Here is a 13,552-nt window from a genome sequence, read left to right as displayed (position 1 = left end):
AACATCTGATGGACGAAGTGGTAAGCAAACGTAACTTAAAACAGAGAAAGTTACGGAATTTGTTAAGTTGCAAAATGTTTTGACGGAATAGGGATATTGGTTGCGGGCAGACGATGCGAACTAGCCCAGGCGATGACGTCATCAACTCACAAATATCCCATTTGTTAGAAATAATCATGCATGTCTAAAGATAACTTACCCATTTCAACCTTTTCTCCCTAACCCCCCCCCCCCCCATGATACTCCGTTATCGCAAGTCAAAAAAAGAGTGCGCTGAGAACAGAAAAAAAAAAACAACAACTAGTGAAGATTTGTGTGCGAATCAATGGGAAATTTGGCTCAGGTGGTAGTGCGTCTGCCTCCAGATCCAAAGGACCCGGGTTCGATTCCCGAGTCTCTGAAATGTGTTATTATACCATGCCCTCTAGTAAGGGCAAAACACTCTGTCCCTCGGATAGGACATTAAAAAAGGGGATGTCCCGTGATGTGAGAGAGGCATATGCAACTCATGCGAGTAAAAGATCCCGCTTCATTCATTCATCCATCCAATAGACAACAAAGCAGGGTGCATAACCCGGTGAAGTGGTCCCGCCTCACATCAAAGTGCACCCCATGGACGACCAGCTATTGTGCAGCTGAATATATGGACTATTCAGCCATCTTCTCAGATGGATAAATGGAACAAACAAACAAACAAACAAATAAACAAACAAACAAACAAACAAACAAGGAAGGAACGTCAGGCTGAATGTCCCAGGGCAAATTACTTTACTGGTAAGCATTCATTGCTGGCAAAAAAAAAAAAAAAAAAAAATGTGATGAAAAGCATCTATTCGATTGGTTTTCCAGTCATTTTGCTCTATGCCTGCTGGGTAATATACGCTGTGAATCCAATTAACGCAAGAGCTCTATGTTCGACGAATATCATTAGTATCATAAACGACCAGTTCCGAAAAGAACCTTTTTTTTTTTTCTTTTAAATCAGCGTTATTAACCGTGCACTATCTAACTTCTGCTTGGTATATCAATACTCGTCAAACGAATTGACATGTTAAATTCTTTCCCTTTATCGAGAAGCTCGTTTCATTTTCATGTTTTAAATACGTTTGCCCATTAATCAGAACTTCAAGTTATTCTTACAGAAAGGCATTTCTGCAACCGGTATTGCAGCGGCAGCTAAGATTCCGGAACGTCTTTTTGTTCTTTTTGGAACGTCTTTTCCGGAACGTAGAATTTCATTTTACTACACATTACATTATCTCGATTATTTCATCGATATCGTCATATTGTTCATTCCATTTACACATGAAGACCTATCTAATTCAAGGGGTCCCTACACCATTTCGCTTGCTATTCTAAGATATACATGTTATTAATATAAGATATTATTTTCGGACCACTTCGCACAAACAGCTATAACGCGCAAATTTTGCGAGGAATTTTGCACAAAACGTTACATAAACTACCACCTGGGATCCATGCAGAGGGGGGTAGGTGGGGTCAGTTTGATCACGGGATGTCGTTAGTTACCCCCCTTGAGCCTGGTTGGCTGGTTCCAGGTTACTGCCGTTCCCCTCATAATAAGCATGATAAGTAGGACTAATTGAGTCGCGTGGCATGCATCAAACCGTCCCCACCAATCGCACCCCACCCCACCCCACCCCACCCCATGCCCATCGCTCCACTTGTAGTGCATTGCGTACACCTACCGGAAGTGACACCATTAACTGCCCTATCGATTGAAGGCATCAGCGGTCTTTCCTCGCCCTGTTTACAAAATTCTCTGCTATATAACACTCTACAGGGCACGTGTGACGCACGCGTGCTCATTATGAATTCAAACTCCTACAAAAACGAAAGGCAATCAACCATGTAAACCAAAATGGGAAGTTCGATTTTGTATACATTATAGTGTTAATGTCTGTTTTTATTTCTTCGATTTATCTCTTACATTTAGTCCACGTGACGCAAAAATTAACCTCGCTCAAAGTATCCGTACCTGTAACAGGTGAGACGGCATTCACAAAATAATCAAAGATGATACCTAAATCAACAACCACAATCATTAGTACGTCTCAAATCGACATGAACTTATATTTCACCCTTAAGTGCTTTGAATTCCAATTGATACAGTCCCCGGTATAGAAGGGGTTAAGTGTGTAAGGGAATGCTGCTATTCTTTCATTTTCAACATGGAGTGAAAATCAGTCAAGAATAATACAACGAGAACATCAACAAAACAGCATCTATACAAAGCGCGCTGATGATTGTTCATAAACGTAAACCTTTCGGAGCGCACGTAAGTGCCTTATATAGTCCACTCCAGAAAGGAGAAAGCAACCCTATTAACGGAGAACTGTGGATGATTTTCAGACATTTATTGAACAACTATATAGTGCAATTGTTTTTAATGTTGTTTTTTTAAAGCTTGACAGATTTACAAGTCCAGTGATTCAGTCTATCAATAGATATCTTGCAGGTCTCCATTAGTTCATTGTATTTAATTTCATTTCAACCTGTCGAAGGAGAATGAAACCCAGATATGGATGTGAATGGAGAATGCAGCAATATTAGTAGAACACATCAGCGAAGTTTGAGGAAAATCGGACGATGCGTTCAAAAGTTATGAACTTTTAACTTTTCCATGCAGCCATGACTGCATGGACGAGGAGACTTTACAACACTTTGTGACGTCACATAGGGCTAACGATGTAAAGAAAATATGACGAATATTCAACATATTTTCACCTTTCTAGCATAATGAACAAGCAATTTATTGACTTACCTCTTCGGAAGCAGGGGGAATCGTATTACCAGTCGAGGGAAGTCGAGGGAATGTGTTCTTTTCATAAGAAAAAAATTGCGAAGACAACGGAGAAGTTGAGGAACTCCACTAGCTGGTTGACCCAGAGCAGGTGGAGCAAGCATTTGTAATCATGCATTTGTAGTATATATAAGTCGAAATGCGAAAATCAATTTCCTTGAAAATACTCATTTACTCATACGCAATTGCAATCGCAGGGTGGTAAGTTATCTTAATTAGTGCGCTAATCGAATTGCTTCCTATATATTACGATATTGAGATGTGCCTGACGGCCTAGCATAATATTATTATACTGCACGGGCCAGAGCGTCGCTGGCGCAGCCCCGAATATAGAATATAAAATAGTGCTATTTATGTCACAGAAGAATCCATAATTTCAATAGTGGCTCGAAACAGTGCATAATAATTTTTCTTCCTTTTTATAACTCCTACAAATCTTCAAAAAAAAAATACATTAATTGTTGCGATAAAAGCGTTTACATATTGCAGCACAGACAATCAGTGTAACGCAAGGGGCGATAGACGTAATTTGCACAGTGGTCTGGGAGGCCGAATCCGATTGCACTTCATTTACGCTATATAGATGAAAAACAATTGACCAATATTGTGTGGTATAGTGCACTATAACTTGAATGACGACACGGTATACGGTATAGTACATTTTTCTCCATCAACATCAAAGCAATGTTATGTTTGGTCACAAAACGCCATTTCGACCAATTACTGGACAAGATTCCATCAATAAGGGATTACAGACACAGTGTCGTATTATTATATTTTCTTTTAACCATGTGCCCATGACTAAGGATTTTACGTTTTCATAAGTATTTGCAGGCATGTGCGAGGCGGACAGTGCGTATACACTGCATATCGTTTGTCGTGGACGCGAGATTTGGAATAAGGTGCGGTCAACACAGGGTCATTCTCTCGTTCAGATATGTGTAGCTTGGTGATGGGATTTTACGCTTTTCCCGTGTTCCTTTCTTATGTATAACTTGGTGATGGACGTTTTCGCTGTTCCCGTGTTCGTTGTATCTTATGCACTCCCAGGACAAAGCGTTCAAGTTCCTTGTCACCTCAGGGTCGATCCCTTTCGCAACACTGAGATGGAATTCACGTCTTCTTGGCGTAACCATGGCAACGGAGAAATAGCTCATGATTATTACTCCGAGATGTCATTCGAAGTATATTGAGTTTGCGGGTATTCTACCACGTATATAGCACATTGCCAAACCTAGATAGAACATTTTGAAGAAATTGGCGAAAATGACTGTGAATCTTAGCTAGGAGTCATTGTTCGGGAGATGCACACAATGAATGTAGACACTTGAAACACTTGCAGCAATGATGCAGACCACAAACGCTTGAAGGGCACATCATCCTGCGGAAATAGATGAAGACGGAAAACGTGCCAAAGCACTGACTTAAAAACTACTTCTCTTTGATATAAGTTGAGTGATGTGTCCTTTCAGTGAATGGATTCTCTGCGGACAAAGGCAATGCCTTTTGTTTCTACCCAGCCTTTATACAAGTCTTGACATCGGTCTACTTTCGACATTACTATTATAGTCCAACGTCTTTTTCGTAGTATGAAATAAGATACATCTGAAAATCGCAAATTCTCTTTGTCTTTTACTTCCTGTGGACCGATTAAAATTGCCAGAAAACGCTAACCCTTTTAATATTTCATATAAATAATTTACACATGCAAATGTTGGCTTGTATAGTGATATTTACATAATTGCTTCAAAAAATGTTGGCATGTGGTGATATTCAAATAATTGCTTCCAATTAATGTTGACATGTATATAGGGATATTTACATAATTGCTTCCTTGCAGACATTCCACTGCTCATCTCTCTCTTTACATCTCTCTCTTTCTATCTCTTCAGCTCTCACTATCACTACTCTAATGAAGTCAACGTCTTTGAGCAGTTATTTGCTCTATTAGCAATACCACAGTCATTAATGTCGATATCTGAATTTTGATTGTGTTTTCAAAATGGAATTGATTCGTATGTTTTCTCCTTAAATCCTCTTTTGCTCATTTCTCTTGCATCTTTCTCTTTATCTATTTACAGAGTGCACGCAGGTTTACTACATAATTTATTACTATTATTATGTGGTGATGTATAAACGCTATAGAAATGAGGTTTATTATCATTATCATTTATTTTGTTTTTATGCTTTGTGACAAGCATTCATATTGTAAAGGTGAACAAGTCATTTTAGGACATTTTAACCCAACCAGAAACCATCTCTCAATGACCATGGATTCGTTTGAGTTTGTTGTTTGTTTAGTATGACAGTGGCTTCGATGAGAGGGAGAGAGTGAGATAAAGAGAGAGAGAGAGAGAGAGAGAGAGAGAGAGAGAGGGGAGAAAGGGGATGGAGGGCATTGGGTTGATTGGTCAAGCTCTCGACTCTTAAATGGTAGGTCCTGGGTTCGAACCCTGCGCGATGCAAACATCTCTGGATAAGATAATGAAACCAGCTCTTGAACATCGTGACTGAGGGTTTTTATGAACTGGGCATGCACCCATGACAATGTTGGTGGGATACCGATGATGATAAAGACCCGTTGGATGGAGAGCAGTGAACGCTGCGGCTGACGAGAGGTATCCGGGTGGCTGAGACTAGGAGCCCGTTTCGTAACGATTGGTCGTAAGATTGATTTTACGATTAATGCGATTCACAGAGGTTACGCTCGATCTGCTCTTAAAAATGTGTTTTAAATCAAGCATAAATATCTTTATATAGACTTACGATAAGTATTGATCTTACGCTCGATTCACTGAATAACGCTCAATAAATCGAGCGTAAGATCAATCGTAACTCATTATGAAACAGGCCCCAGACCATGTATCATTATGATATTTTAACCATTTTTATCGGTGCGGGCTGTATGGTCATAATCAAAGCGAAGAGAATGTTTTTATCAGTTGATACTAGACAATGTGTCTTCTTGTTTTAATTGTCATCAGTGAATACTCAAAGATATCCAAAGATCAAAATCTACTTTTGCAGACTAAAGGAAGAGGACTCGAGCTGGTTTTCATTTCCGTGCTGTGGCGTTATTACGCGGTCCTGCAGTCCAGCAATCTTAACACTTCTTTATCCCAGCAAAGTGCGGAGCGATCTTCAAGTTCATCACCAGTGCGTGTGATGTTAATATACATTTGAGGACGGTGGGATCCCGTTGTCGTTTTAGTTTGATAGTCGAGATATTTGATGCATGTTCCTTGTTTTTCTTCTTCTTCTTCTTCTTCTTTGGTAATTCTTTATGGCGCGACGCTTTTTTTTTCTCTCTCTCATCTTGCGCAGACGGGCACACATTGCGATGTTATCGTGACACCGTGATTGAGTTCTTCAGTCATCAACACCTCACTTTCCCCCCAAAGTCTGTGGGGCAGGAAAGCCGAGGCGAGAAACCGATACAAATACCGACCCGGCAAGAGTGACAGACATCTCAAAAAAGGCAACTCATTTTGTTGTTGTTGTCGTCGTCGTTTTATTTTTCTGTTATGTCAATCCGATCACACCTTCCGGGTAGATTCTTCAGTTTCTTCTTTTTTTCCTGCCTCATCCGAAAGGTCACCATGGCAACCGGGAGATGACAATCAAATCCACCTCGCCCTTGACTCCTGGAAAGTAGAGCGGCAGTTTTCTTACACGGGCAGGGATAATGCCGATGGAAACAACGGTCTTTTAAGCCGTCTACCTCCGCGAATTATATTTCCTGTGTAGAAGGCATTACAAACCACCTGCAAGGGAGTAGCTCTATTTCGGAAAATAGACCTTCTTTACTAAATTGTCTGGTTAACTTTGAAAAAAAAAATAGTATGGAAATGCTACTAAAATGTTATAGGCCTACACCTTGCGGACGTAAACGTCGATATCCTTATAAGAGAAATGGATACTACTGAAGGAATATTAATTTGAAAATAGGGAGCGATGTTTTGAATGATATATTGGATAATGTACAGAATTTAGAAAAAGAAACCCACAATTTTGAATGATGAAGATTTCTGTGCAAGTCAATCGGCGGACTTAAACCACCATGAGTATGTATACTGTGAAGAAAAGATAACACCAAAGACCGGAAATTCGATATTGTCATCAGTGAATGGCAAATGCCGACTTGATAATGATGGGCCCATTTATAGATCTCCATCGACTATAATATATTATTTTGTTTATTTTTGAGGGAAAAATTGCAGTCACAAAGTGCTGGCTCGGAAATGAGAGATACCAGTCACATAGATACAATTTTATTTATTTGATGACGAACATCCATGCAGATAAAACAATACCTAAATACATGTTATTTAATGACTTATCTGTTTCGTTAAAGGTCACCGCTTAATAAAAGCATTGGTAGCTTTACTTAGATATTTGTTTTCTTTCAGTCGTCTTTTCCAAGGACCATTGTCGCGCGTTTATGAATGCTACTTTTTCGATAAGGCAATACACATCATTAGCGAGGTACAGGTATAGTGATTGTAACTTACTACTTGTACCAGGGGGGTGGGAATCCACCTCCCTGCTTGTACTTTAATAATAGTTATGATCTTAATGGACCGTGAGGCTTCAGAAGTGCATCCAATCCACTTAAAACGTGGCATTTTAAGACACACTCTCTAACAACATGATAATGGTAACGTAAGTGCGCTGTTCTGGGAAATTCCCGAGTAATCCCAAACGATAATGGCGACATTGACAATATTGAATCTCGACTCACAGCACTAAAGAGTTGTGTTGGTACATCCTGACCTCATGTTCAGTGTCCTCATTCCGCCCCCCCCCCCCACATCAAGAGTATTAAAACGTTGAAAAATTTGTCTAGATTTTGTAAGATAATTATGTTGAAGTTTGTCTAGAATCATTTTTAGTAGTGCCCAAACTGTGAGGTGTGCAAGTTGGCACAGTGTGCTCTATTTGTTGTTAAATCTTGCCGATATTATATTACATGTATTTATGTGTTGTGACTGCCAAAGATTTAATTTTTTCTTTTATTGTGTGTTTTATACTCATTGTATTTCTTCCATGCCCCGGGAGGGGCCGTTTTAAGAAATAAAATTCATTGTCATTGTCATTGTCATTGTCATTGTCATTGTCATTGTCATTGTCATTGTCATTGTCATTGTCATTGTCATCAATACGTCACAATCACCATACATCTCGGAAGCTGGCAAACCTTCTTTCTTTCGCAGACAACACAAAACATTGTGTGGCATAAACTGTACTTTTCCAAATGCCAAATAGGACTACATAGACATACATTCATATTAATTATTGCCTGATACATACTTCTCCAATTTTCAAAAGATGGGGCTACATACACCACATTCATATTAGTTATTTCTGATGATAAACAACTTCTGAAAGAGAAACCTCATTAATTCATAACTATTAATCTCTAATTCAGCATCTATAACATTCGGTGTTCTTGGAACATGACGTACATAAAGACCCTGCTTTAATCAAGGATGTTAAAAAGTTGCCTCCTTGCTTTTATACACCCTCGGCACACAAACTGTTTTGATGACATTTTTGCACTAAATGCATGCTTGTGTGCGGAGATTGTTATGTTAGATTTGAAATGATGCATGTAAAAGTAAGTTCGAGTTTGAAATTGAATTTGATTTATTCCACGCGCAAGCAACGTTGCAAATGCTTGTAAACGTGCGAGTGTATTCTGCGATGCCCCCTTTTTTCTAACATATTTTGCTGTCTTTTTATGTCTTTCTTTAGCCTGTTAGCTGGTCATCCACTGCGAAAAAGGGTCAAGAACAGAATGTGTCAGGTTTTCCTTCCGGGCAAACTTTACCGCTCAACGCTTGTCTGCAATGCAGGTAAACCCATCAAGCTTCCTCTACCTGTGAGCGCGAAAGGAACGTGTTAACCCTCTGCGCACCACATAAATTGTCTATAATATGTATTCGCGCGAAATTTCTGCATACTGGACTTATTGGCACCGAAAGGATTTAGCAACAAATCACATGAACGCTCTCCGACAAGAGATTCTAATCTAGAAGACAATGGCTTTCACTAACGACCGTCGGATGACCTGGCATTGTCTTACACGATCAACCTCAGACAAGTTTCTGCTTAAAGAGGAAGCACTTAAAATCACTATACGAGAGCACTCGTTGTATATCGCCTTTAGCTTGTTTAGTCAACACTGCAGCCGACTGAACGCTTCGGTCGTTGGTTATACCTTGGCAGGTGTGTATCATGGGCGCCGTCACGGCAAACGAAACACTATGCAAACAATACCTCTAATTGTTGACTTTTACTATTTCTTAAGGGAAATCTTGCGATATCGACGAATCTCTTGGCCTCGGCCTCTCTCTGTCTGATTGGAGAAGGTCAAATCTCCGTGAAACTTTATCAGCCTTTCGCTGAGACATCATCATGTTGATTGAGGTGTGATATTAAGGAAGGTTCTTACGAGGGTAGGCAAATTAAACGTCGAGGATAAACAACGTGGAAAGCAAAATTTCTTTCTGTCTGCCAATGCGCTATGTGGCATCTGTATAGCTTGTGACCATTGGATTTGGATTAATATTTGATTAGGTTGATAATAAGTGGGGGTGGAGTGGTAAATAGGGTAAGTATGCATGGCTGTTGTGTCTATCAGCATCACTCGTTCATCCAGGCATGCTAACAATAAAGATTCTTGAGGGGTTTGTTGGAAAACCGAGGCCACAAAATTTGCTAAGATAGAAATAACACAACTTCAAACGCAGCACTATCACAAACGTTAAATTCCTTTCACTCTGTATATTCTTCTTCTCATCTTTTTTTCCAGTCTCTCATATATTCTACATTTGCTTCTTCCTTGTATTCCTCTTCTTCCGTTTGTTCTCTTCCTTTCTGTCATTCCTCTCTTCTTTCTTGTTCTCTTTAGTGATTGTTGCTGATGATTTAATCAGTTGACATTTTTTCTTTGTTATGAATTCGTGGCATAACATGAAGGTAGGGTGACCAATTGTTAATTGGGCTGTGCGTCGTTACTTTAAACTTGACATTTACGAACAAACACGACACCTATTGAATATTCATCTTACTTTTATGCGTGAAGGCGATGTTGTTATAACATTACCAGATGGGAGTGCAAGCTTTACGAAGAATTGAAACGTAGATGGCGCCCTTTTCGTCAGCTCATCAACTTGAGCCGACAAGAGTTTAGGTTTGGCTACTCGTATGGCTGAACGTCCACAGCCTTGTCAAGCGTATTTTTGTTTAAGATTCAGTTTGTTTTATTTTTCCACCTGTACTAATTAAAAGAATATAATACATGCAGATTTCCAATAATTTAACTACGATGTGACAAAATAAGTGATAATTCAACTTACACATAACATGTGTAAGTTAAGTTATCATACATACATATAGGGCCTAAGAATATTATTATATGAAAGAAATTACGAGATAAACATTTACATAATAATATTGACATACAAGGGGAGGAGGGCGTTATCATTAAACAATGTGCTTGACTGGGATGCCAGAGAAGTGGTATTTGAACAGATGTACATACACATAGGCCTTGATTGTATTGCAAGATTTTTAGTTAATGCCAGACGAATACGTTAATGCTGAGGCAGTCGAAAAATTTTGAACATAATATCATATCCGAAAGCGAAGATTTTATGAAAATGGCACATAGAAGGAAGATGCGATTTTAAAAGGGCCCATTCGAAGGCTGAAGCATTTTGAGCGATGATTTAATATTCTAGAAGTGGCATCCCATGTAAGTTTTCAAAAGAATGATCGAGTAAGCCTATTTGTGTTATCTTGTTATTTATGTTTGGTTTTTGAATAAATTGACATTCATTCATTCATTCATTCATTCATTCAAATTGACATTCATTCATTTACGTGCCTTCTCATCAGTAACATAGTCAAGATCTAAATCATGCCGTGTTTTGAGGTTTGGTGATTTCCTAACAGTAGAGATCTCAACTCTGCAAAGTTTTGATTTTCTTTATCAATTTGATTTCACCACTCAATTGTTTATTCAACACTCAATGTTCATTCAGTTTCCTTGTCTTTTTTTCTTGTTTTAGTTTCGTTGGACTCTCACGTCTCTTCTTACTGTAAATTGGATGCAGCGGCCATTCAAGGGACATATTACACTTGTAAAAGATGGCCGTTATAGACGGCATGGGCTCAAAATATACCATAACACACTATTTATAGCAGACAATCACGCGCCTGTCTGTTTCCCATTCACAAAAGTCATGAAACCACTAATGGCTGTCTTAGTCACAAATTAAATAACTGTCATGAGTATCACTTTTGCCTTCAGTTTATAGTTTATTCTCGGTTGCCAATCTAGCTGACCCTCAAAAAGCTGTTATTGAAAGGAAAACCTCTGGCAGGAAAACACTATGAACAACGACAAGGATGATGTTTGTATTTCCGGAGGTCCGTTAATCCGAAACGAAAAAAGGTGCGAACTCAAAAAGCTTTGAGATAAGTAACCCTTTGTCATATTCGGATTAACGAACCTTCGGAGTAACGAACCTTATTTCATTTTCGGAATTGCGAACGTTCGGAATAACGAATGGTCGGAAAATCGCGCTGCAACCAGTCGATAGATTTTATAGGGGCTGAACCTGGAGTTTGTGACCGCTATATACAGTGAAAATTAACTGTCCATATACAGGAGAAGAACTAGGTGGCCGCCATATGCAAGGTCGCCAACATACAGTTTCTCGTCGAGGAATATAGAAGTAGGTAGGAGGCATCGACAGATTTGACTACTGCATGAAATGTCATCTGCGCCGATTTTATGAAATATTGGTCTCTGATAAGTTTTCTATATTAAAACTTTCATTCTAAAAAGAACTTCTACTTGCATATAATGATCGATGATAAGCCTGCATATAATGATCGATGATAAGCCTGTATATTCCAACTGCTTTGTTAATCTAAGACAATTATTTTACCTCTTCAAAACGATGGTTCTTGTGTCGAGTTATTTCAATTACAATATTGATTGACAAATCGTCGTTTATCATGGACACAATTATTATCTTTCCTACCCGGGCATGAATGTCCACGACTATTGTCATGACTGTTATTAAAAAAATTAATAATCAGTGTTCATTTACGTCGAAGAGAGCAATTATCAATCATTTAGAAAAAAACCCAAATTTGCTGTCTTTGATCTACTCTTAATTGGTCTTGGATATACATTTTCTTTCATATAATAACATAATTCAGGTTGTTGTTGTTGTTTTTTCAGAACTTAGCCAGATTTTATTTAAAGGATATGTCATTACATAAGTTTAATCGACTCATTCAGCCGACAGGAAAAACCTGCTCGTACTCTTAATAAAAGAAAAAGGTCAAGGAACCATCAAAACGGACACCAGACAAACCATTACCAAAATGTCATCTTCAGTGTAAAGCCGGAAGGAGGAAGAAAGTTGTTGTTGTTTTTTCTTTCAGTCTGATGAGGTTCATGAGGTTTATATGGATGCAACGACCCGGAAGTACTTCTAACTGCGCTGAGAGATGCTGCCGGGTAGCTGCTCTAACTCTTTCCAGTTATTCCTCAGCCGCCGCAGCATCTCTTAGACACCACCAACTTCCGTCAACTCGTGACCCCCCTTGACCACGAGGACGACCTCAAAACGGCGACGAGTGACCACCAGCCGAAGTCAATGACCTCACCGAGATAGCAGCTAACACCCGAAGGTGTTAACAAACGCAACACACGTGTTTAGCCATCCCTTGAAGTGATGAGCTCCGCGCTCCTCTGTTAACGTGTTATCTAATGTCAGAACGATTAGTTTTCGTCACACTAACTCGAACGACTCCTCATCAAATGAATCTCGAAATATCTCATAAAGTTTAAACATACTAATTGGAATTCACGATTTGTGAAAGTGATCGCTGTAGATGATACTTTTAATCAACCGCACCTTGCGAGCTATCCATTGTGAGATGATTGGACAGAAATATTATTAAGCACGTTGTTTTTTCTTCACAAATCATAGACGCAGACATACAATTCTCTCTTATTCTCAGCAGTGCTCAGAGAGCAGTTTCTTCACATAGGATATTACGTAAGATTAAGGCATGGTCTACATTTTGCATTATATAGCTCTTCAGAGTGAAACTACCATTCCACTATATGGTGTTGCAATTGATATCATTTGATCTGTAGATAGGGAAGCATATCTACTGAAAATCACATATGACTGGGCGTGGATCACACTATGCAATGACAAAAATGGTTGTGATAACAATTATATCAGTAAAGATAATGATTATATTAGTAATAATAATAGTGCATGTATTTAAATAATAATGACAATAGTCATAACAAAATAATAACGATAACAGTAGTAAGAATTGTAGCAATACAAACGTGTACTTTACTACTATACCACTAATGATTATAATGATACTAATACATGTAATTTTTACAATAAGAACAATAAAAGTTATGGGGTTTATTCAATGTGACGTTGTAATCATACATTTTTTTTTCTCTATACTTCAGCTACAACGATTACAACTATCACTATTTCCACCACGACTGCTGTCTTCATTGAAACATACTGCTCAATATGGATACATGACTGAATTCTAGAGCAGCTAAATACATTCTCTACACATAATTGCTGCTACATACTGCGCACTCAAAAATACAGACTTTGGACAGTTACATCATAATCATCTTCACATAGGTCGAATATGTAGGAG

This window comes from Diadema setosum, chromosome 6, assembly GCF_964275005.1.
Source record: "Diadema setosum chromosome 6, eeDiaSeto1, whole genome shotgun sequence".
Lineage (NCBI taxonomy): Eukaryota > Metazoa > Echinodermata > Echinoidea > Diadematoida > Diadematidae > Diadema > Diadema setosum.
Note: the sequence above shows the minus strand (reverse complement) of the source record.